Source organism: Podarcis bocagei (assembly GCF_964188305.1).
Source record: "Podarcis bocagei genome assembly, chromosome: 6".
NCBI lineage: Eukaryota > Metazoa > Chordata > Lepidosauria > Squamata > Lacertidae > Podarcis > Podarcis bocagei.
The window spans coordinates 99,500,747-99,522,510 of NC_138130.1; the positions used below are offsets into that span (position 1 = coordinate 99,500,747).

General features: G+C 49.3%; 1 protein-coding gene across 2 annotated transcripts in view; it reads right to left on the reverse strand.

Moving 5' to 3' along the window:
- TSKU (tsukushi, small leucine rich proteoglycan) overlaps window positions 1–20,886 on the reverse strand; it is a 34,166-nt gene extending 13,280 nt beyond the window's left edge. The window contains exon 1 of one of the 2 annotated variants that reach the window (XM_081197441.1): window positions 20,490–20,886. The gene's annotated coding sequence lies outside the window, so the exon portion shown is untranslated. Of the gene's footprint in view, window positions 1–20,260; window positions 20,403–20,489 lie in introns of those variants that run through there. The other variant, XM_081197442.1, reaches the window with a different exon arrangement.
- Window positions 20,887–21,764: the final 878 nt, after the last annotated feature.

Sequence of the window (21,764 nt, forward strand, 5' to 3'; positions counted from 1 at the left end):
GAAATAGTACCTCAGGTTAAGAACTTTGCTTCAGGATGAGAACACAAATCGCGCGTATGGCGGCAGTGGGAGGCCCCCTTAGCTAAAGTGGTGCCTCAGGTTAAAAACAGTTTCAGGTTAAGAACGGACCTCCAGAACGAATCAAGTTCTTAACCCTAGGTACAACTGTATGCCGAAATGGCTGAATTAAAAATTAGAATTCAAGACCAGAGAAGGAAGTTTTTAAGAAAGAACGGGGGAAATTGGTGGAATATATGAAAAATCATTGTAAATGACTAGAAACATTAGCAGGGTCAGACTACAGTGGTATCTCGGGTTAAGAACTAAAATTCGTTCTGGAGGTCCGTTCTTAACCTGAAACTGTTCTTAAGCTGAAGCACCACTTTAGCTAATGGGGCCTCCCGCTGCCGCCACACGATTTCTGTTCTCATCCTGAAGCAAAGTTCTTAACTCTAAGTAATATTTCTGGGTTAGCGGAGTCTGTAACCTGAAGTGTATGTAACCTGAGGTACCACTGTAATTGGAGCGGGGGTGGCGGGGGAATAAAATAAGGTAAGATGGTGAAACAGAAAGAAAAAGGAGTACAGTGGTACCTCAGGTTAAGTACTTAATTCGTTCCGGAGGTCCGTTCTTAACCTGGAACTGTTTTTAACCTGAAGCACCACTTCAGCTAATGGGGCCTCCTGCTGCCGCCGTGCCATCGGGGCATGATTTCTGTTCTCATCCTGAAGCAAAGTTCTTAACCTGAAGCACTATTTCTGGGTTAGCGGAGTCTGTAACCTGAAGCGTATGTAACCCGAGGTACCACTGTACTTTGAATATGCAGCAGAAAGGGGAAAATTATAATGAGCCATGGAAGGAGGGAGAAGGGAAGTCAATAATAATGATGTGATTTAAATCATGCAATTTGTTTACTTGTTGTAAATTAATGAATTAAGAGAGAGAGAATATACACTTAACAATGAAAGAATAGGTTGCTGGATCACCACCTCTGGTGGTGGAAGCAAAGCATCTCCCCCGTGGATAGTAGCCATCGATAGCCCTTATCTCCCATGAATTTGCGCAATGCCTTCCTCAAGTTTGGTCCGTCTAGCTCAGCACGCTGTACTCTGGCTGGCAGCTGCCCTTCAGGGTCAGAGCCACAGAAGGTCATTCCCCATCACCTGATCCTTTGATTAGGTTGCTGGAAACCGCAGGAGGGAAGAGGGTCTGCTGTGGTGATCTGGCTGGCCATGGAGAAAACAGGATGTTGAACTAGATGGGCTCCCATTGGCCAGAACCAGCAAGGCTTTTCCTATGTGCTTAAATTAGGAATTTATCTCCCATCGTTCCTCCAAGGAGCTCTTATGTGTTTCTCCCCTCTCCATTCTCTCCTGAAAACAATACTGTGAGGTAGGCTAGGCTGAGAGTGAGTGGTTGGCCCAAGGTTACCCAACTACCGTATTTTTCGCCCTATAAGACGCACTTTTCCCCCTCCAAAAATGAAGGGGAAATGTGGGTGCGTCCTATGGGGCGAATGCAGGCTTTTGCTGAAGCCTGGAGAGCGAGAGGGGTCGGTGCGCACCGGCCCCTCTCGCTCTCCAGGCTTCAGGAGAGCCCCAGCACCAGCCCCACAAGGTCGGGGGACAGAGGGAGGCGGAACGCCGCCATCCCGCTGTCTCCCGAAGTGGTTTGGAGGCTGACGGCGGGGAGACCCCGCCGCCAGCCCGCAAGCTCCGGGGACAGTGGGGAGGCGCAGCGCATCTCCCCGCTGTCCCCGGACCTGATCTGAAGGCGGGTGGCGGGGAGAAGAGCGCTTCTCCCCGCTGCCTGCCCCGCAAGCTCCGGGGACAGCAGGGAGGTGCAGCGCGTCTTCCTGCTGTCCCCGGACCTGATCTGAAGGCGGGCTGCGGGGAGAAGAGTGCTTCTCCCCGCTGCCGGACCCACAAGCGCCTGGGGGGGGCAAATAATTTTTTCCCCTTTATTTCCCCCCCAAAAAAAACTTGATGCGTCCTATGGGCCGGTGCGTCCTATGGGGCGAAAAATACGGTAAGTTCCTGGCCAAGTGGAGATTTGAACCCAGGTCTCCCAGATCACAGGAGTGGGATAGAAAGACAGCACTCCATCAACTTCTCCAGATCATTCAAGCAGCTCCTGCAGCCTCCCAGTTCCTGATAGGAGGGGCATGGCATCGCAGCAGAGACAAAATGTTCCAAGATAAAATAAGCTGGCCTCAGGGACAATCAGGAGTCTGCTTTGCAATTTACGCACGGCTCTAACCGATTAATCAGGTTAATTAAACTGAGGAAACATCTCTATTTCTGGGATGCGTTTTTTGTTTATTTGGAGCGCAGGCTGGGACTGCTGGGCAGGTTTAGCCTGGAGAAAAGGAAACTGATACGAGAGCCATCTTGAAATATGGGAAGTGCTCTCCCCATGGAAGATGGAGCAAGCTTGCTTTCTGCTTCTCCAGAGGGCAGGATCCGAACCAATGGATTCAGGCGACAAGGATTCTGACTAAATATTAGGAAGAACGTTCAGAGGGGAGGACTTGTTCAACAGGGGATTTACTCCTCCCAGCAGTAAATCACAGCATGCAACAAGAGTTAAGTCTTTATTAGCAAAATTGGCAAAGGAGTGTCAGGCCGAATGAGCACAAGAATCTCATCGGAGGTGGGTCTTGCCCGAGGGATCAGTTGCTGAGATTGAAAGTCCCCTCCTTCTCACAGCCAGCTAAGTCCCCTCCCTCTCCAGGGTTCTTTCCCCAAGCAATCGGAGACTGCGCCTGCATGCAGCCAACCTTTCCTCCACCCTTTTCATGCCTCTTCTGGTTCTGGGAGACAAGCGAGGAGGGGAGCTTGTTGCAGCAGGAGAGGGAGACACCTGTGACTCTTCACCAGCCTGACCCGTCTCTTGGCCTCCTTCCTCTCCAGCCTCTGCTTCTGCCTCCGATTCTGGCCTTCTCTCTGCCACAGACTCTCCCTGCTCACTAAACCCTGTGGCCTCCGCAGCTTCCGACACCCCCAGTCTTCTCCCTCTGACCTCTCATCGTTGTCCCACCATCACTCTCCGGCCAATGAACCTTCTTCCCTTGGGGGTCCCCCAGCTGGTTCCTCCCACCATTCTTCTGCATCCAACCAGTGGTGTAGCATGGGGTCCAAGGGGGTGGTTGCTCCGGGCACAAAATTGAAAGGGATGCAAAATTTCAACACCTGGTGCTGCCTCAATATAGCTGCAGGCTTCCACACAAAACGGCTTCTCCATGCAAACCAGAAAATGACCTCTCCAGACAATGGAACAACTTTTCTTATCTCTGTGACTGAGATCTCCTGGGTGACATGGATGCCATTAGGCCAGGTATGGCCAAACTTGGCTCTCCAGATGTTTTGGGACTACAACTCCCATCATCCCTAGCTAACAGGACCAGTGGGTATGGGATGATGGGGATTGTAGTCCCAAAACAGCTGGAGGGCCAAGTTTGGCCATGCCTGCATTGTGTGTGTATTCCAACCATTTACCTTCCACCCACCCCTTCTGTGCAGCCATGGGCTCTGGCAACCCACGCTACACCACTGCTTCCAACCAGCCTGCAACACTGGGCTAGAACGCCTTGAGATGTGCTGAAGCCCTGGCCTGTGGCTGTTGCACCACAGGGCATTGCTAACAACAGGCAAGCTTGCAGGGATGCTTGCTCACCGCAAGCGATCTTAACGACGAGGAACCGTTGAGAAGCCTCAACGGTTCCGAGGGCAGGGTTTCCAAACGGCCGTTTGAGATGCTGCAAGATCTACGGGTGGAATTCCTGCAGCTGCAAGGAGTCCCCATTGGGGATCTGCTGTGCTGCTTTGCAAACCAATCTGACACTGATGCCTTCAGCCCACAGACATCGTTCCAGAGCCTGTCCGTGCCCAAAGCTGAACTGCCTGCCCTGAGCACGGCTGGCTGACCACAGGCTAGGTGCCAACCTGCGGGAAAGATTCCTACAGCTACCACCTGCCAAGGCAAGGAAGTGGAACAAGCCAGCCTGTGTCTGGGCAGGATTCCAGAAGCGTTGGTCCACCGTCTCAAAAAGACAAAAGGACTATTGTGGTGCCACGAGGGGCTTGGGGGGGGGGGCTGATGCACACAAGGGAGCGTGTCTCTGTGCCGAAACATTGGAAACAACGTACGACAGGACAATTGCATGGCTGCCTTGAACATCGCCCCTTGCAAATGTTCCCCAGCACCTGCACGGGTCTTGCACAAATGAGGTTGTGATCAGTGGCATGCGGTGAATTTTTTTGTAAGGGCAGAGGCGCCAGCTTGCGAGGGTGATTGGCGGGGGCGGGGCCAACGCTGGGACATCCTGACATCACAAGCATGAGCATCACGTCTCCCTCCCTAAGCTGGGAAGCTTCCCGGGCTTTGGGAAGAAGGCAACAGGCTTTAATACTTGAATACTCTAATTTTGAAGGGACGCGGGTGGCGCTGTGGGTTAAACCACAGAGCCTAGGACTTGCCGATCAGAAGGTCGGCAGTTCGAATCCCCGCGATGGGGTGAGCTCCCGTTGCTCGGTCCCTGCTCCTGCCAACCGAGCAGTTCGAAAGCACGTCAATGTGCAAGTAGATCAATAGGTACTGCTCTGGTGGGAAGGTAAACGGCGTTTCCATGTGCTGCTCTGGTTTGCCAGAAGCGGCTTAGTCCTGCTGGCCACATGACCCAGAAGCTGTACGCCAGCTCCCTCGGCCAATAAAGCGAGATGAGCGCCGCAACCCCAGAGTCAGCCACGACTGGACCTAATGGTCAGGGGTCCCTTTACCTTTTTACTCAAATTTACTGGGGAAATTGGCTCCCCAAGATATTGGCCAAGGAGATTCAGGAGGAATGTGGCCACTTCAAGAGCCGAGATCCAAGTTCCATCCTTGAATGAGTTATGAATTCAACACTATATCCCAATCTCCCCCAACCTGAGGCCCGGTAGATGTTTTGGACTACAACTCCCATCAGTCCTAGGTATCGCATGCTGGAGGTGTTAGAAACTCAGATATGCAAGCTAGGTGCCCGATGGCACATGAAATCTAGGTTGCAGTCGCCACAGCAGAATGTCTTTTCACCAGGGGGTTGGATTAACTAAGGGGTGTCCCTCCCAATGCTACAATTCTATGATCTCAACTACAGTCGTACCTCGGAAGTCGGACGGAATCCGTTCCAGAAGTCCGGTCGACTTCCAAAACATTCAGAAACCAAAGCGCAGCTTCCGATAGGCTGCAGGAAGCTCCTGCGGCCAATCGGAAGCATCACCGGACGTTCGGTTTCCGAAAGAACATTCGAAAACCGGAACAGTCGCTTCTGGGTTTGCGGCGTTCAGGAGCCAAAGCATTTGACTTGCAAGGCGTTCATTAACCAAGGTACAGTGGTACCTCGGGTTGCATACGCTTCAGGTTACAGACTCCACTAACCCAGAAATAGTACCTCAGGTTAAGAACTTTGCTTCAGGATGAGAACAGAAATCATGCAGCAGTGACGCGGCGGCAGCAGCTAGAGGCCCCATTAGCTAAAGTGGTGGTTCAGGTTAAGAACAGTTTCAGGTTAAGAACGGACCTCTGGAACGAATTAAGTACTTAACCCGAGGTACCACTGTACAGATGTACCTTGCTTGACTGCAACTTGCTCTTACAACAATCCACTTGTCCGGTATGCAAAGAGGAGAGACACACACAGTTGAAATGGAAATGATATTAACTATGGACTAAGGCAGAGGGTAACCAAAAATCTCCGCATTTGGACCTGCGCCAGTAGCAAAACGCGCCCAGCTAATTTCTAACACTGCATCCTGGCTGTGGCTGAGAGTATGATTCAAAACCTTTAGAGGACACCAGGTTGCCGGGGCAGAGAGAGGCTGCTCTATCCACTATACCGTACTGCCCAGCGTATGACTATATGCCGCCGGAGAAACAGCAACTTTTGTCTCTGCGGGACTCATTAAAGTTTATCGACAGGGAAGGGCAGACCCTGGCCTGCATTTCAAGCCATGCACACATCTATTTCCGTCCCAAACGAAGGATTATTTCAAATAGCCTGCTGAGCCAAATTCTGCCAGGCAGGCACTCTTGCAGAGCAGCTACATAGCAAAACCACAGAGATAAGACAAATATCAAGCCTTGGCTGTAAGCAGACGAATCAGGAAGGGAACCTCACTTTGCCGAGCGGAACTTACTTCTGAGTAAGCACGTCGCAAGGCTCGGATTGTCAGAGGGCCTCACTGCAGTCTGAATTTCACGTTTCTGATCTTATATCCGTGCCTACCTGCTTTGGGGTATCTGTCTCTCTGCAAACCGCCCCCCCCTGCAAAAAATATAAGTCTCGGTGCTCCAAAATCATTTTGCAGTGGTACCTCGGGTTAAATACTTAATTCGTCCGTTCGGAGGTCCGTTCTTAACCTGAAGCACCACTTTAGCTAATGGGGCCTCCTGCTGCCGCCGCGCCACCGGAGCACAATTTCTGTTCTCATCCTGAAGCAAAGTTCTTAACCCAAGGTACTATTTCTGGGTTAGCGGAGTCTGTAACCTGAAGCGTATGTAACCTGAAGCGTATGTAACCCGAGGTACCACTGTACTTCATCCAAAATCTGGCACAAAATAATGTGATAAAGGGTCTCTTTCTCTGTTCTTTTTTCTCTTTTCCTTTTCTATACAAACTCGTTTTCTTATAAACGAGTTTGAACTTCATTGTTTAATATGTTAAAACACTATATAGATAAAATTGGTGGGGAATTGACTGAGAGAAAGAACCAGCCAAAAAGTGACACACGGCCAGCCTTCTCTCTGTGTGTCCTGCCTCGCTTGGCTTGAAACTCTCAAGAAACTGCGAAGACAAATGTAAAAGGAATACTTGTCTTCAAAAAAGTGTGCGCAGGCCCCTCCTTTGCACAAACGCTGCCTCCTCCTCCTCCTCCTTCCACAGGAGGGCCAGTGGAGGAACCAGCTAAGGGAGAGTGGGAAAAGTCCCACGCCTCATGGAAAAGCTGCTTGCGTTCAGTGGCATGGAAGAGAGATGGAATTCAGGAGTTCAGGAGAAGAAGAGGTCTGCAGATGGATGGGGTCAACGGCTCATCTACTCCAGCCTCCTGTCCTATTCCTGGCCAAGCAGATGACTGCAGCAAACCCGCAAGGAGGATTCAAGCACAAAAGCATTCGCTTCTCCTCCTGAGGTTTCCAGTAGCTGGCGTTAGGAAGCACTGTTGCCTCTCGCCGATGCACCTTTTAAATAAAACGCAGGTCACTTTTTTAATGACACGCTTTCCGAGTTCTCCAGAGGCTGGTTCGCAAATCCTCATCCAGATCAAGGGAAGTACAGTGGTACCTCGGGTTACATACACTTCAGGTTACATGCGCTTCAGGTTACAGACTCCGCTAACCCAGAAATATTACCTCGGGTTAAGAACTTTGCTTCAGGATGAGAACAGAAATTATGCAGCAGCGGCAGCAGGAGGCCCCATTAGCTAAAGTGGTGCTTCAGGTTAAGAACAGTTTCAGGTTAAGAATGGACCTCCAGAACGAATTAAGTACGTAGCCAGAGGTACCACTGTACAGTGGTACCTCCGGTTTTGAACGGGATCCGTTCCGGAGGTCCGCCCGTATCCCGAAGTTTTCGCAACCGGAGCACTGCTTCTGTGCATGCGCGTGGTGCGGTTTAGCACTTCTGCGCATGCGCGAGCAGCGAAACACTTCTGGGTTTGCCACTTATAAACACCATCTCCAACTCCTTGAAAGATTCCATCAATCGTATCTCCGAAAATTTTTACACATCACCTGGGAAGGCAGGTGAACTAATGCCAGTGTACTGAAAGAAGCAAAGATCACCAGTGTTGAAGCAATGATTCTTCAAGATCAACTTTGTTGGACTGGTCATGTTGTGTGGATGCCTGATTGTCGTCTTCCAAAGCAACTACTCTATTCAGAACTTAAAAATGGAAAGCGTAAGGCTGGTGGTCAACATCAGAGGTTCAAAAACTCTCCCAAGGCAAATCAGAAAAAATGTAGTATAAACATCAGCAACTGGGAAACACTGGCCTGCAAGCGCTCCAATTGGAGAACAGCCTTTACCAAAGGTGTCACGGGTTTTGAAGATGCTCAAACTCAGGACGCAAGGGAGAAATGTGCTAAGAGGAAGGCACGCTTGGCAAACCCTCACCGTGATCAACTCCTGCCCAGAAACCTCTGTCCCCACCGTGGAAGGACATGTGGATCCAGAATTGGCCTCCACAGCCACTTACGGACTCACTGTTAAAACCGTGTTCATGGAAGGCAATCTTATTCGGCTATGAGTGATCGCCAAAGAGAGAAGACTGCCACTGTCGTGCTTTCTATCATTTTAAAGTGCTATTTGACGTTTAAATTTGGTTTTCTTTCCCTTTCCTTTTCTCCTTCGCAAGCCGCTTTGATTGCAATAGCAAAAAACTGCTAACAGAAATCACCTTGTGCAACCACACTTGGAAGACTCTAAAAAGTTCAGATGGTGTCAGCTGGAAATGGCAGAGCTGGAAAAAGTTCAGAAATGGCTATCCAAAAATGATCAAGGTGCAATTCTCCCTTTTTAAGTTGGGGGAAATGAGGGTAAGATGGGGGAACCATGACCGGGAGCGTATAAAATTATGGTGCAGAGAAAGCAGAGATTTCTTTCCCCTCGCACATAACAATGGAACTCAGGAACATACAATAATAATAAAAATGAACGTTGGATGATTCAGGCTAGACAGAAAGAAGGAGGGCACAGACCATTGTTAATCTGCAGAATGTGCTTCACGGATAGCCACCAACTTAGGTGGTTTGAAAAGAGGATGAGACAGACTGGTGGAAGTCAAAGCCTTCCCTGCGGTGGCTGGAACAGGAGGACAGAGACAAGAGATATACGGAAAGAACAATCTCATTGTCTGGATAGGTCTCACTTCCTGGCTCACACTGAGAGGCTATTTTTAAATGTTTCCAGGGATGGAAAAGAGAGCTGCTTATAGGCACCAACGAGGGTTAGTTAGAAAAAGTAAAGACTTTAATGCAACTGGAACTGGTAACGTTTTGTTGTTGTTGCGAACACAAAATGTAGCAGCAGGAAGAAGAGGTCCTTCTGCAACACAGTTATTATTTACAGTGGTACCTTGGTTCTCAAATGCCTTGGTACTCAAACCACTTGGAACCCGAACGCTGCAAACCCAGAAGTAAGTGTTCCGGTTTGCAAACTTTTTTCGGAAGCTGAACGTGCTCCGTTTTGAGTGCTACACTTCCGATTTGAGTGTTACGCTGAGGTCTGTCTGTTTTTGCTATTTATTTTGCGTTTTTGTTTTCGTGGCTTTTTTGTGACTGTGTGGAACCCAGTCCAGCTACTGATTGATTGGTTGTGTGACTGCAGTACATCCTTTATTGCTTTCATTTTATGGATCAATGGTCTTGTTAGATAGTAAAATTCATGTCAAATTGCTGTTTTGGGGGTTGTTTTTACAAGTCTGGAACGGATTAATCCGTTTTGCATTACTTTCTATGGGAAAGTGCGCCTTGGTTTTGGAACGCTTTTGGTTTTGGAACTGACTTCCAGAACGGATTAAGTTTGAGAACCAAGGTAACACTGTGGTTCAATTTTTATAAAATCCCTGCCAAGGCAAATGCAGTTCCAGGCTGAAGACTGGAACAGTCACAGGAAGAGGTGACTTAACGGGACGCCTGTAGTGTAGTTCACACGGGAAAACTGCAGGCCAGGCTCTGAGTGGTTTTCAAGAATGCTACTGTGCTGTGCAGAAGCACTAGAGACTAGACCAGGCACCCCCAAATTCGGCCCTTCAGATGTTTTGCGACTACAGTTCCCATCATCCCTGACCACTGGTCCTGTTAGCTAGGGGTGATGGGAGTTGTAGTCCCAAAACATCTGGAGGGCTGAGTTTGGGGATGCCTGGATTAGACTCACCCTGAGAAGGTACAATTGTGCATTGTTATCCATTGCCTGTAGCCCATTGCAAACTGGGCTGAGACAGAAGCCTACGACGACCCTTCAGTGCTGGGAGAGTAGAGTTTGCAGCTCCCTTATAGCTTACAGTAGGCCATGGCCATGATGTATGGAAGTGAGAGCTGGACCATAAAGAAGGCTGATTGCCGAAGAATTGATGATTTTGATTATGGTGCTGGAGGAAACTCTTGAGAGTCCCATGGACTGCAAGAAGATCAAACCTATCCATTCTTGAGGAAATCAGCCCTGAGTGCTCACTGGAAGGACAGATCCTGAAGCTGAGGCTCCAAGACTTTGGCCGCCTCATGAGAAGAGAAGACTCCCTGGAAAAGACCCTGATGTTGGGAAAGATGGAGGGCACAAGGAGAAGGGGACGACAGAGGATGAGATGGTTGGACAGTGTTTTCGAAGCTACCAGCATGAGTTTGACCAAACTGCGGGAGGCAGTGGAAGACAGGAGTGCCTGGCGTGCTCTGGTCCATGAGGTCACGAAGAGTCGGACATGACTAAACGACTAAACAACAACAAAGGCTATGGCTACCTAAGTTACCCCAAAAAATTCTCCTTCCAGATAAAGCCCTTAGTTGCACGGAGTATCCTCCTGCGGAACTGGCTGTATTTTTAAAAAATGTCTGTCCCCCTAACAAACAGACAATACTACAAGACGTGAGCTATAACAGGGATATTTGGCTTTAGTGATTACTTTACTTTTCTTTTCAGCCACAGGTGAACCAAGGAAACACTGCAACAAAACCATCACTCCCTCTTAACAGCAAACTCAGGTATGAGAGCCGACGGAAAAGGGCACCGCCTAAAAATACAAGGGGAGTTTTCAGCAAGCTGATGGCAGGGGAGGGTTGAATACTAAGATTTTGAGGACAACAACTGAAGTGGGATTATAGAATCGTAGAGTTGGAAGAGACATCCTACCAGGCATGTGGCCCATGAGGGGATCGAATCTGCAACAGTTGGAGGCTTCAGAATAGGTAAAGGTAAAGGACCCCTGGATGATTAAGTCCAGTCAAAGGTAACTATGGGGTTGTGGTGCTCATCTTGCTTTCAGGCCGAGGGAGCCGGCGTTTGTCCACAGACAGCTTTCTGGGTCATGTGGCCAGCAGGACTAAACTGCTTCTGGTGCAGCGGGACACAGTGACGGAAGCCAGAGTGCACGGAAACGCTGTTTACCTTCCCGCTGCAGCAGTACCTATTTATCTACTTGCACTGGTGTGCTTTCAAACTGCTAGGTTGGCAGGAGCTGGGACAAAGCAACGGGAGCTCACTCTGTCACAGGGATTCAAACCGCTGACCTTCCGATCAGCAAGCCCAAGAGGTTCAGTGGTTTAGACCACAGCGCCACCCGCGTCCCTTTACCTTTTGCTTCAGAATAGCAGTTGCTGGAAGCCACAGTGACCTCGATTGCATGTAAATATTAGTTGTGTCCCCACCCTGCAAAGAGATGGTGTAACACAGCGGCCAAGAGCATGGGCTGCAACTTGTACGGAGCCTCGAGCTGATGAACATTGTAGATCATTTATGGCGGCTACATTCTGCCTCCACAGCTAGAGCAATACTTCAGTTGATGGACAGAGGGGAGAGTTGCTCTTGTCTTCAGGACCTGCTTGCTGGTTTCTCACTGGCATCTGGGTGGTCACTGCAAGAACAGGACACTGTACTGGGTGGGCCACTGGCCTGATCCAGCAAGCTCTCCTAAAAACAGAAGACGGGGTGATGATCTGATGGAGAAGAGCACAGCTGGCTGGTACCTTGAAGATGAGCACTCCTGTTAGGAGGCAAGGATGCACTGCAAAATTTTGTTGCAAGTCTCACTTGCAATAATTACCGGCCAGGCTTGCAGGACATCACCCTCTTTTGACCAAAAGTGCATCTTAGGACACATCCATCCTTCCTCTGTAGCCGCACATTTGCAAAGGAAGTTCAGCAGGGTAGGGCAGCTGGTCTTTTAAGGACGTTCATCCATCATCATTGATCATCTCATTCATTGCCCCCCAGAGAATTTTCCAAGGAACATGGCTTGGAATCCTCTGCTATGACCAATCCCACAGTGAGCCAACACTACGAAATTCACAGGCTCACTAATGCCAGTGTGTTGGAAGAAGCAAATATCACCCATGTCGAAGCAATGATTTTTCGACATCAATTGTGTTCAGTTCAATGTTGTGCGGATGCCTGATTATCGGCTTCCAAAGCAATTACAGTGGTACCTCTGGTTACGTACTTAATTCGTTCCGGAGGTCCGTTTTTAACCGGAAACTGTGCTTAACGTGAAGCACCACTTTAGCTAATGGGGCCTCCCACTGCTGCCGCCGCACGATTTCTGTTCTCATCCTGAAGCAAAGTTCTTAACCCGAGATACTATTTCTGGATTAGCGGAGTCTGTAACCTGAAGCGTATGTAACCCCAGGTACCACTGTACTCCATTCCAAAATGGAAAGCGTAATGCTGGTGGTCAACAAAAGAGGTTCAAAGACTCTCTCAAGGCAAATCTTTAAAATTTCACCAACAACCATGAAACACTGGCCTTTGAGCGCTCCAGTTGGAGAACAGCCTTTACCAAAGGTGTCATGGGCTCTGAAGACGCTTGAATTCAGGACGAAAGGGAGAAAGAGGAAGGCATGCTTGGCAAACCCCCACCGTGATCAACTCCTGCCCGGAAACCAATGTCCCCACTGTGGAAGGATGTGTGGATCCAGAATTGGCCTCCATAGTCACTTATGGACTCATTGTTAAGTTCGTGTTCATGGAAGACAATCTTACGAGGGATCACCAAAGAAGAAGACAACAATCATGAACGGGGAACCTGCCTCTCCCCAAGTTGTCTGGAAGGAGAGCTCTACTAGACCAGGGGCCTGCAACCTTTAAGACAAAAAGAGCCACTTGGACCAGTTTCCGAAGGGAAAAAAAAACTGGCAGCCGCAAAACTCGTCATTATAAAAATAACTTTTTTGTCACTTTTTTATTATTTCTTTGTTTGACCCCTCAGAATTACTCCTCCTCATAGAAATAAACGTTAAATTAACAAGTTACCTTTTGTGTATGTTTGTGTGTTCTTCACTCCCCTTCAAAACAGTGACCAGCGTACATGCCCCCTTTCAATGCAGTGACCAGCGTACATGCCCCTTACAATGTAGCGGGTGGGCGGGAAGGTGACGTCGGGACGGTGCGTGACTAACGAACGCACTGCCCCCATGTGACGTCACAGCCAGTACAGCGCCCGCCACAGTGGGGAGTGTCAGGGCGCACAATGCGCCTCCTCCCCTCGCTAGTATCCGCCCCGGAGCCACGACAAAGGTGTAAAAGAGCCACATGCGGCTCCAGAGCTGCGGGTTGCAGACCCCTGTACTAGACCAAGGGAGACAGACTCCAACTTTGTCTGACACATATCCTCAGTTGCCACAAGGAGAACGGACGTTCACCAGGGGCACCAACTCCCAAAAGATGCTCAGAGGGTGGTGAGATAAGAGGTCTCTTCCGGGGTGGCCCCAGTGTGGAATGTTCTTCCCAGGAAAGCCTCTTTGGCAAACATTACAGTCTCAGGGATGACAGACAAATATATGGTTCTCTCCAAATGCCTGGGAAAATAAGTAACAGTCCATTTTGGGGTGGTTTATTGTTTGGATGGGTGCGGGGGTTATTTTAGGCTGCTGTTTGTTTTCATTCATTTCATCAATTTCGAACCCCGCTTGATTGTAAAGAAACCTCAAAGCGGTTTGCAGGTATAAACACCAAACAATAAAATCGTCAGTAAGACTTTAGGAAAGTTAAAACAAGAATAAACAACAAACAGATTGAAACTCACACCAACTTTCTAAATATCTGGGTAGGCTTGTCTTAAGCGGGCGGGCTTTACCTGCTAATAGTAACACGAACCTGGCCCTCGTTGCCGTTTCAGTATAATTGCTTTAATGCATTTTTGATTTATATATTTTATTCTGCCTGTTCTTGTTCCTGTTAGTCTTTCCTGGACTCCTTCAGACCATGCAGAAGCGATGCATAGATTGGATGGAAAGGAGCCCTAAATGTGTGGCGGTTTAGCACCTCTATGCAGAATTTGTCTTGCTTCTTCTATTAAGGCTAACGCAGACCAAAGCTGTGTACACCTTTATATATCTTTAAACCATATTTTCCCCCCTCAAAGAATTCTTTAAGGGCTGCTGGGACCTCTTAACCCTGAGAGGACTAATTGACATTGCCCAGAACTCTTTGAGGGAAAGAATGTGCATTAAAGGTATGCACAGCCTGTTTTCGGTTTCTGAATCAGCAGAATAAGGCTTCCATCTGTTTATTTTTTTTAAATACCCCCCCCCAAACCCAAACGCACAATGGTTCAGAGTCGATTCATCTGTCTCGGACTTCCTTTTGACTAAGGCATGACTAATAAACCTTTCCCCATTTTCTTGCCCGGTTGCAAAGTTCACCAGAGGTTTTCTTTAAATATGACAATTTTTTTTCCTTGCAGAGGCATGAATTCTGTCCATGCTGGAAATCTAGGCCTTGACTCGCCTACATGTATAGGATCGCAGAACTGTAGAGTTGCTGGGTACCACTGAGGGGCAGATCTAGTGCAACCCCTTGCAATAGGATCGCAGGGGGCACCCATATTAGTACCTGTGGGCACAACTTTTTCAGGTGGACTTCTCCCCCTGTCTACCGCCGCAGAAACCGGAGCGGCGTCCTCGTCACTCGCTGCTAGCTGCCCAGCCAGACACTTGACCAGCTCCCATCATCTGCTACCTCAAAGTGTCTCGAAGCGACTTACAATGCAAAACAAGAAATAGCAACAAATATCACCGTGCGCAGGAACAAGGATAAAACCAGAACCTAAAAAGTGCGTAAATAGTCACAAAAAGACATATCCAACTCACGCCACCGAAAGCGTGAGATGCCATACGCATATCCAATAACCCTCCAAGTTGAGGGCAAAAAAGTCCTGGGTAAATAAAAATGGCTTTGCCTGGTGCCTGAACATAGGCAATGACTCTGCCAGGTGGGCCTCCTTGGGGAGGATATTTCACAAACAGGGAGCCACCACTGAGAAGGCCCAGCTGGTCCAACCTAGCAGAGCCACCCACCTTGAAGGCCATGCCATGCTATTTTCTCACTTGACACTCATGCCTGTTCATCTTCCTTTGCCTGTTTTTATGTTCTTATGTTCTTTGTATACTGTGTTACCGCATTTTTCGCTCCATAAGGCGCACCGGACCATAAGGCGCACCTAGTTTTTAGAGGGGGAAATCAAGGGAAAAAAAATTATCCCCCCCCCCAGCCCCAAAGAGCAAAGAAGCCAAGACAGCCAGCGGGATCCATCCCGCTGGCTGTCTTGGCTTCCTCTTTAGCCGCGCGCAACCTCTCCAGCCGGGAGAGGCTGTGCGTGGGTATGGCAATACCCCCACCTCCCGCAAAAGGCCACAGGAGCCGCGCACCTTTTAAGGAGCGTGTGGCTCCTGCAGCCTTTTCTATGAGGAGGGAGAAGGGACTGACTGGCCGCGTGGAGCTTGTGTGTGGCTCTTGGGGGCTTTTCCCGCCTGCCTCCCCCCTGCATTCACTCCATAGGACGCACACACATTTCCCCTTACTTTTAGGAGGGAAAAGATGTGTCTTATGGAGCAAAAAATACGGTAGTTTTATTATGTTAGCCGCCTTGAGCCTGGCTCCGGCTGGGACGGGTGGGGTACAAATAAAATATTATTATTATTATTATTACAGTGGTACCTCTGGTTGCGAATGGGATCTGTTCTGGAGGCCCGTTCGCAACATGAAAAGAGCGCAACCCGTAGCGGCGTATCTGCGAACGCGCGGGTTGCAATTCGCCGCTTCTGTGCATGCGCGTGACGTCATTTTGTGCTTCTGCGCATGCGGCAAAACCCAGAAGTAACCCTTTCCGGTACTTCTGGGTTGCCACGGGAACGTAACCTGAAAAAACGTAACATGAAGCGGACGTAACATGAGGCATGACTGTACAGTCATACCTCAGGTTGAAGTCGCTTTGGGATGAGTATTTTCAGGTTGCGCGCTGTGGCGACCCAGAAGTAACGGAGCGCATTACTTCCGGGTTTCACCGCTCGTCCGTGCGCAGACGGTCAAAATGAAGTCACGCGCATGCGCGGAAGTGGCGAATTGTGACCTGCGCATGTGAGGACGCACGGATGCGGGCTGCGTTTGCTTCAGGATGCGAACGGGGCTCCGGAATGGATCCTGTTCGCATCCAGAGGTACCACTGTATTATTATTATTATTATTATTCCTCATTGTCCAATGACAATTTCAGATTGTAGATTCCTAGAGAGCAGAGACCCACCTCTCCTAGCCTGTGCACAATACAGCAAGGCACCACAGGCAGTGAATCAGAGAATTGTAGAGTTGGAAGGGACCTTCAGGGATCATCTAGTCCAACCCTCTGCAGTGCAAGCATCACAGCTGAAGCATCCCTGACAGATGGCCATCCGGCCTCTGCCTAAAAACCTCCAAGGAATGTGCCATGTAAAAAACACATGAAACAATGATCTCTTCTTACACCAAAGACAGGGTATTCTAAAAGTCGGAGCCATTCCTGCTTTCTTCTTTGGCGCAGACATTCAAGCATTGCACCCAAACCCAGCCCAGATCTCTATTTTTACGTCCTGGAATTTCAGTCCAGACAGGGCAATTGACATGTCTGGGCTTATCTCCCAAGAGCAAACTTTTTAACCTCTCTCAAGCTTTGTGTTCAGAGAAGGGGGTTCCCCCTCCCTCAATTCAGGAATCCCTTTAATCCTGTCATAACGTACTAGGGAAGTTTTTACAGCAAAGGTCCCAGAAACAGGCTCCTACTCACTTTCACGACTCTTTTCCCGATAATTTGGCCTGTTTGGGGGATGGGGTGGGGGGAGGAAGGAGAAGGGAGAGAGAGGAGGGTAAACTGCAAGGTGGAGGGCTGCTGTGGGTGGGTGGGTGGTCATGAAAACAGAGAAGGGGGCAATGTTTGAAAGCCAAGACTGGGCACTGGAGGCAGGCACCAGAACGCCAGCCGCCGATCATATTACTTGCAGCCACCGTGGCAATTGCTAGCACACTTCCAGGAAGAGGAGAAACCCAGATCAGAAAGTGGAAAGAGGGAGCCAAAGGAAAGGAGCAGTTCAAGATTCTAGAAATACAGCGGTACCTTGATTTTCAGACTTAATCCGTTCCAAAAGTCCGTTCCAAAACCAAGGCGCGCTTTCCCATAGAAAGCAATGCAAAATCAATTGATCCGTTCCAGACTTTTAAAAACAACCCCTCAAACAGCAATTTGACATGAATTTTACGATCCAACGAGACCATTGATCCGTAAAATGAAAGCGATAAACGATGTACTGCAGTCACACAATCAATCAGTAGCTGGACTGGGTTCCACACAGTCAACAAAACAAAACAAAAAGAGCAAAAACAAAAGCGCAAAATAAATAGCAGAAACAGACAGACGTCAGAGTAACACTCAAATCAGAAGTGTGGCACTCTAAACGGAAATGTAATACTCGAAACAGAGCAAGTTCGGATTCCGAAAAAAGTTCGCAAACCGGGACACTTACTTCTGGGTTTGCAGTGTTTGGGTTCCAAGTGGTTTGAGTACCAAGGCGTTTGAGAACCAAGGTACCACTGTACCTCGGGTTAAGTACTTAATTCATTCCGGAGGTCTGTTCTCAACCTGAAACTGTTCTTAACCTGAAGCGCCACTTTAGCTAATGGGGCCTCCTGCTGCCGCTGCGCCACCAGAGCACGATTTCTGTTCTCATCCTGAAGCAAAGTTCTGAACCCGAGGCACTATTTCTGGGTTAGCGGAGTGTGTAACCTGAAGCGTATGTAACCTGAAGCATATGTAACCCAAGGTACCACTCTATAGCCAATTTCATTTGCCTTGGGAAGGCAGGTTTCCTCACCCAGCGGAATTCCCTTTCAGACTTGACAGGAGGCGAAACCTCCTCCCTAATGGAGAACAGCCTTTACCAAAGGTGTCAGGGGCTTTGAAGACACTCGAACTCAGGACGCAAGGGAGAAATGCACTAAGAGGAAGGCACGCTTGGCAAATCCACACCGTGATCAACTCCCGCCTGGAAACCAATGTCCCCACTGTGGAAGGATGTGTGGATCCAGAATTGGCCTCCACAGCCACTAAAACCCTGTTCTGGAAGACTATCTTACTCGGCTACGAGGGATTGCCAAAGAAGAAAGAAATTGGTTCCCATTGGTATCACCCGATTTCTCCACACATGCAGCTCAGTGAGGCAACAGAAGGGTCCCAGCAACTCAGGGGCAGTACACCTGCTTGGAGTGCAGAAAGTCTCATTTTCGAAACCTAGCATCTTAAGGTAGGGCTGGAGTTCAGGAGACCCACTTATGTCTGACTCAGTCGAAAGCGGATTCGTATGAGCTTATGGTTCTGGAGTACCTACTTAGCATGCAGAAGGCACCAGGTTCAATCCCTGGCACTTACAGGTAGGGATGGGAACTGCCCTGTCTGAAACACTGAAAGGAGCTCCTTCCATTTAATGTAGACCCGCTTTCAGATGGTTTGCAGAATGAAAGAATCCTACAGTCGGAAGGGACCTCGAGGGTCATCCAGCCCAACCCCTTGCAATGCAGGAATATAATAATAATAATAATAATAATAATAATAATAATAATAATAATAATAATAATAATAATAATTTATTTATACCCCGCCCATCTGGCTGGGCTTCCCCAGCCACTCTGGGCGGCTTCCAAAAAAAAAATAGAATACTGTAATACATCAAACATTAAAAGCTTCCCTAAACAGGGCTGCCTTCAGATGTCTTCTAAAAGTCTGGTGGTTGTTGTTCTCTTTGACATCTGGTGGGAGGGCGTTCCACAGAGCGGGCGCCACCACCGAGAAGGCCCTCTGCCTGGTTCCCTGTAGCTTTGCTTCTCGCAGGGAGGGAACAGTCAGAAGGCCCTTGGAGCTGGACCTCAGTGTCCGGGTAGAATGATATGCAGTTGCCCTGTATGGGAATCAAACCTGCAAGGTTGCCATTGTCAGCACCACGCTCTCACAAACTGAGCTCTCCAGGCTGTCACCCCAAAACATCTGAAGGGAACCCGGCTAGTGAAAGATGGACAACATGAAACTCAATTCTGCTAACCCTGGAGTGGCGGAGCGAATTGTACAACTGGAATAAGGAGGGGCCATTTTTCAAATGCTCGCTCAAATCATTATTCCCCCACCGCCCCACTTATTTGCTTTTTAAAAAAGGAAACAGAAACATGTGGAGGTTAATGTTCCAGGTGAGCCTGCACCTTGCGCAGAAACTTGCAAGCGGGGAGCATCCAAAAACATGAACTCTGACCTCCAGCGATACAGTCCATTCCCCATTTCAGAACCATACCACCTTATTCTACTACCCACATGTCTCGATCCCTCGCAGCTACATAGTGGGTTTCTGGTCCGTTCCTGTTCCGTTCACATGTGCAAGGCATCGCTGGGTGTGTGCAGAGTAGACCAACAGCCCAGTGTGTGTACATGCAAACACACATTTGCCTCTTCGTTTTAATGACCTGTTCACCACCTTACAATGTTTGACCGCTACACTTTAAATGTCTTAAGTATGTAACTACCTAAACACCTAAGGAATCAGCCCTAAGGAATCCAATGAATTCATTCCACACACTAACACGTGTTAGCTGCATCCAAGGCTAATAAACACACCAGCAAGGCAATTTAATAATAATAATAATACTAATAACAGCAGCTTCTTCGCAATGAAATGTTTTACACTCCTCACTCAGCTGGCAAGAAAGCAGTTCCATTTGAAAGCATCCTTTCTTAAGCCAGAACTTTGCAAAAGTCCTGGAAAATAATGAATGCCTTTGATTTCAGGAAGGGAAAACAGACATACACAAACACACACACACACCTCTGTTGAACAGACCGGCTTCAAGGGCGTCCCTCGGTTTTGATCAGCTCACTCCATCGCAGTTTCTCTGGAAACCGACCCTTTAAGTTTCAAAGCACGTGTGTGTGTGTGTGTGTGTGTGTGTGTGTGTGTACACGCTTGTTCCACCCCCGGGGACAGAAATGGGTGCTTTAAAAATCCACCCCAAGTATGGATGGATGGATAGGAAACAGACCAGGTATCCAACGTAGTAGTTTAGCATCGAGTAAAAAAATAAATGAATGAATGAAAGGGGGAAAGGGGGAAAGATGCAGGACATCAGCACGTCTGAATGCACCCATGATGGAGGAGATGTGGCGAGCCTGCCTTCCCGTCAGGGGAAACGAGCTCCGGGGAAAACGCGGCGCAACTTTCATAAAGCTCACCTTTGTCTGCCTTTCTCCAGCGCTTGCAACCTGGAAAGAGTCCCTCCCCGCGCCTGCTCTCCGCAAACGATGCGAATCCAATTCGCATTCGCGCCCGCCCTTTCCCAAGTTCGGGTCTCCGGCAGAGCAAGCCAGCGCCGACCCCCACCCCTTCCCTCACAAAAAGACTTCCAAGAGAGGGTTGCCAAAATCGGAAAGTTTTGCAAGAAGAGCACAGGCGGCCGCTCACCTTCCTGTTTTATAATTTTTGGCTTCGGAGACTTGCAATGGAGGAGAGGTTTCTCTGCTTCCGTCTCCTCCTCGGCAGCCAAGCTCCTCGCCAAGCGGAGCAGACCGGGGCTGGGAAGACGCAATTTCAAAAAGAAAAATACAACCCAACCGGCAATGGAGCAAGAAGGGGGAGGGAAAAAAAGCGAGGCTTGCAATGGAATCCACAAGGAAAGCAGCTTTCCGAAGTAGACGAAGCAGCTGCCGCCTCCACGGCCAGCGCTTTGCAAAATCGCGGCTGCTCGGCTTGTCTCTTTTTGTGGAAGTCCCCAGCAGGCGAACTGGATCTCTTTTCTCCGCGCACACACACAAAACACACCCCTCTGGGATCAGCCTTTCACCTCTGCTCGATGCAACCCCTCCTCCTCTTCTTCCCCCTTCAGTGCACTAATCCCTCCTTCTTTCCCCGCATCTCCTCCTCTCCAGCGGCCGGGCGGGCGGGCGGGCGCGCGCTCTGTGCTAGCATGTGCCGGCTGCCTCTCCAAAGGCACCAGCTGAACGGCGGCAGCGGCGGCTGCAACTCCTCTTTCCCTGCCTTCCCCGGGCGGGGAGCGTCTCCAAAGTGCACAGCTCCGCCCCGCGCGCCCAACCAAAGCGGCCGCCAGCTGGTTTGGAGAGGGCGCGCACTTGGGCTGCTGCTGCGCGCGCGGAGAGAGGCACACGGGGATCGTCTCTCTGAGTTGGGCGGGGTGGCTTTGGTTGTTGTTGTTTAGTCGTGTCCGACTCTTCGTGACTCCATGGACCAGAGCACGCCAGGCACTCCTGTCTTCCACTGCCTCCCGCAGTTTGGTCAAACTCATGCTGGTAGCTTCGAGAACGCTGTCCAACCATCTCATCCTCTGTCATCCCCTTCTCCTTGTGCCCTCCATCTTTCCCAACATCAGGGTCTTTTCCAGGGAGTCTTCTCTTCTCACGAGGTGGCCAAAGTCTTGGAGCCTCAGCTTCAGGATCTGTCCTTCCAGTGAGCACTCAGAGCTGATTTCCTTCAGAATGGAGAGGTTTGATCTTCTTGCAGTCCATGGGACTCTCAAGAGTCTCCTCCAGCACCAGAATTCAACAGCATCAATTCTTTGGCAAACAGCCTTCTTTATGGTCCAGCTCTAGGTGCGTCTTGTGGTCTGGTGCGTCTTATAGAGCGAAAAATACAGCACTTAACGGATGTTCTGCTCCCCCCAGAAGCCTGTCACCCATCTCCCCCCAAAAAAAAGCTTTTGGGGGAGGTTTCCTCAAAACACCT